This window comes from Gracilinanus agilis, chromosome 3, assembly GCF_016433145.1.
Source record: "Gracilinanus agilis isolate LMUSP501 chromosome 3, AgileGrace, whole genome shotgun sequence".
NCBI lineage: Eukaryota > Metazoa > Chordata > Mammalia > Didelphimorphia > Didelphidae > Gracilinanus > Gracilinanus agilis.
This window is the reverse complement of record NC_058132.1, coordinates 228,483,075-228,487,254: the sequence shown is the minus strand read 5'-3', so window position 1 is coordinate 228,487,254 and position 4,180 is coordinate 228,483,075. Positions and strand designations below refer to the sequence as shown.

Sequence of the window (4,180 nt, the reverse complement as noted above, 5' to 3'; positions counted from 1 at the left end):
ATAAAGCCCTCCGTAATCCAATTCCAATTTATTGTCACAATTGTATTTCATATTAATTCAATTCAAGAGATCAACATCATTATCCCTTTCACATACTCTACCTTCTAGTCAACTGGGCTACTACCAGTTTCAAATATCTGACTTCCCATTTTCTGCCTCTGAGTCTTAACACAGGCTACTCCTCACACCTGGAAAGCACTCCTCAACTCTACCTGTCAGAATCTTTACTTTCTTTAATTAACATTTAGCTGCCACTTCCTATTCTGTAGCCTTTTCTATTTCCCTACTAGTTACTTATATTCGGTTTACTATGAACCTTCTGTATCTTTCTAGTGGAATGTTTGGATAAACCAAATCTCGTATCATTTTTTGTCATTTTTCTCCCTATTTCTATTTGAATAATAGGCCAATAAATGCCTATTGAATTAAAATCATCCTCAATTCACAAGGTGAATTCATGGTAAGACTGTATCCTGAATCTCCTACCTTTCAATTTAGTACTCATTTATTGTTGTCTTTTTTAAAAGTCAGATCTATAACCTCATAGCATAGAGACTGTACTTAAATGATGATTATCAGAGATAGGCACTTCAGATGCTATAACAAGGAATGATAGGAAGCATAATACAAAATTCTCATTTGAATGAAAATGGTTAATGTAATAGTAATGTACTATTATAACATGCACTAGACATTAGATTAGAGCAAGGAAACACTTGGCCCAAGACATTAGACCTTAACTTGCCATTAGATTATCACTGTGATTAGCACTAAACCATTGTTAGGATAATTTCCTGTCTTTACAACACTCCCAATCCCAATTCTTCTTCTCTGTCCAATTGCCTCTACTCCAAGTGCCATCTCCATTCACAGAAAATAACTATCTCTATCAGACAATATCTCCAGGGTAATTGTCCACCTCTACTTTACAACTCTTATGTATTCTCTACAATCTATAAACATGATTACAAATTCCATATTTCTTTTCTGTAGGCCTATGAGTAAGTCATTCAAAATCTGTAATTTTCATTAAAAAAAATCTTCCCTCCTCTTCTCCTCTCCCCAGTGCCACTGAGTAAGGATCTGCTGCCACAGGCTTTTTGGTCCCAGGAATGATGGCTTCTGGAGTGATTGTGAATGATGAAGTATTCCAAGTTTTTAATAATGTGAAATTAAGGAAATCTTTTATACGAGAGGAGATCAAAAAAAGAAAGAAAGAAGTTCTCTTAACTTAAGTGATGACAAAAAAAAAAACCCAAATAATTGTAGAGGAAGCAAAGCAGAACTTGGTGAATGACATTGGTGATACTGTAAACGTCCCCTACATATCTTTTGAAAAGTTGCTACCTCTAAATAATTGCCAATATATTTTGTATGATGCCACATAGAAGACAAAAAGTCTAAGAAAGAAGACCTGGTATTTTTACTCTGGGCTCCTCTATGTATACCTTTAAAAAGCAAGATAATTTACACTAGTTCTAAAGATGTGATTAAGAAGAAATTTACACGTATTAAACACAAATGGCAAGTAAATGGCTTGGATGATATTAAGGATCATTCAGTGCTTAGAGAGAAATTGGGAAGCAATGTAATAGTTTCAGTTGAAGGAAGACCTTTAAAAATGACAGTGAAGTGCCATCTGGAAATAGTTTCTGTTTCTGCAGCTCCATCATTTGGAATTCTTTTGGGTTTTTAAACCCTACCAAATCTTCCATGAAAACAAAAAGATGTTACTAATTTAAGTAGCCTAACAGTGATTGCCATTAGACTGTTTCATACTGGTGGTTTTATGTAGTACCCAAGAAATACCTTCATATCATATTTTTTTAAATTTTAAACCCTTAACTTCTGTGTATTGACTTATAGGTGGAGGATTGGTAAGGGTAGGCAATGGGGGTCAAGTGACTTGCCCAGGGTCACACAGCTGGGAAGTGTCTGAGGCCAGATTTGAACCTAGGACCTCCTGTCTCTAGGCCTGGCTCTCAATCCACTGAGCTACCCAGCTGCCCCTTCATATCATATTTTAATCAAAACAAATTGGCAAAATAAGAAAGAGGTAAGAGAGGTGAATGAAATCCTAGAAAAATTAGAGTTTCTAGATATGTGGAAGAAAATAAACAGGGACAAAAAGGAATGCACTTTCTTTTCAGCAGCAGAAGGTACATTCACAAAGACTGACCATGTATTAGGACATAGAAACATGGCAAACAAATGCAAAAGAGCAGAAATAATAAATGTTACCTTTTCAGATCACAATGCAATAAAAATAATAATTAGTAAGGGTACATGGATAGGCAAATCAAAAATCAATCAGAAATCAAATAATGTGATTCTCCAAAATCAGTTAAAGAACAAATCATAGAAATAATTAATAATTTCATTGAAGAGAATGACAATGATGACAATGCTATCAAAATCTGTGGGATGCAGCCAAACCAGTACGCCGGAGGAAATTTATATCAAATTAAGGAGGGCAGAGATCAATGAATTGGGAATGCAAATAAAAAAACTAGAAAGTGAACAAATTAAAAATTCCCAGACGAAAGCTAAATTAGAGATCCTAAAAATTAAAGGAGAAATTAATAAAATCCAAAGTAAAAGAACTATTAAATTAATAAATGAGACTAGAAGCTGGTACTTTGAAAAAACAAATAAAAATGATAAAGTTCTAGTCAATCTAATGAAAAAAAAGGAAAGAAGAAAACCAAATTAACAATATCAAAAATGAAAAGGGAGACCTCACCTCTTATAAAGAGGAAATCAAGGCAATCATTAAAAACTATTTTCCCAATTATATGGCAATCAATATAGCAATCTAGGTGATGTGAATGAATATTTACAAAAATATAAATTGCCTAGATTAACATCAGAAGAAATAGAATACTTAAATGATCCCATATCAGAAAAAGAAATTGAACAAGTAATCAAAGAACTCCCTAAGAAAAAATCCCCAGGGCCTGATGAATTCCCAAGTGAATTCTTTCAAACATTCAAAGAACAACTAATCCTAATACTATACAAACTATTTGACATAATAAGCAAAGAAGGAGTCCTACCAAATTCCTTTTATTACACAAATATGGTACTGATTCCAAAAGCCAGATAGATGAAAAACAGAGAAAGAAAACTATAGACCAATCTCCTTAATGAACATAGATGCAAAAATCCTAAATAGAATACTAGCAAAAAGACTCCAGGAATTGATCATGAGGGTTATTCATTATGTTCAGTTGGGATTTATACCAGGAATACAAGGATGATTCAATATTAGGAAAGGCATTCACATAATTGACCATATCAACAAGCAAACAAAGAAAAACCACATGATTATTGCAATAAATGCTGAAAAAGCCTTTGACAAAATATAGCATCCATTCCTATTGAAAACACTAGAACGTATAGTGTGTTATTTAAATAAGTTCTGGGTTTCCATTTAGAGGTATTTGGGGCTCATTTGAGCCTTAAGATATGTAGATATATGACAAACTTCCTGTGGACAGTTTGGGTACTTCAGAAACTACATTTCCCATGATTCCTCTTGTAAAAAAACGGAGGCAGTCAGGAAGTGTGATGATGTAACAGAATGATATAAGACTCCTAGGTTCATTGGAGGTGGGAGGGGGTTGGGGGGGGTTGAGGGATTGGGGGGGATTGGTGGGGGGAGCTCTTTGCTACCTGAGCATGCTCTCTGGGGGACATAGAAAAGATTATGTAAGGTTCTGAACTTAATGGCTGAGGTGGCAATTTGAAATTTTTACAGGCAAGTGGTCGATTTTATTCTACCAACATGGGCCTAAATAAAATATTAGTTATCTTCATAATATCAGCCTTTATCATTTTTACAAACAACAATAGGAACAGAAGAGCCTTTCCTAAAAATAATAAACAGTATATATCTAAAACTATCAACAAGCATCATATGCAATGGGAATAAATTAGAAACCTTCCCAATAAGATTAGGCATGAAACAAGGATGCCCATTATCACCTCTATGATTTAACATTGTACTAGAAACACTAGCAGTAGCAATTAGAGAAGAAAAAGAAAGTTAAGGTATTAAAATAGGCAGTGAGGAGACCAAGCTATCACTCTTTGCAGATGATATGATGATCTACTTAAAAAATCCTAGAGAATCAACTAAAAAGCTAGTGGAAATAATAAACAACTTTAGCAAAGTTGC

General features: G+C 34.1%; 1 pseudogene; it reads left to right on the top strand.

Moving 5' to 3' along the window:
• Window positions 1-1,115: 1,115 nt before the first annotated feature.
• On the top strand, window positions 1,116-1,696 carry LOC123241423 (annotated as a pseudogene).
• Window positions 1,697-4,180: the final 2,484 nt, after the last annotated feature.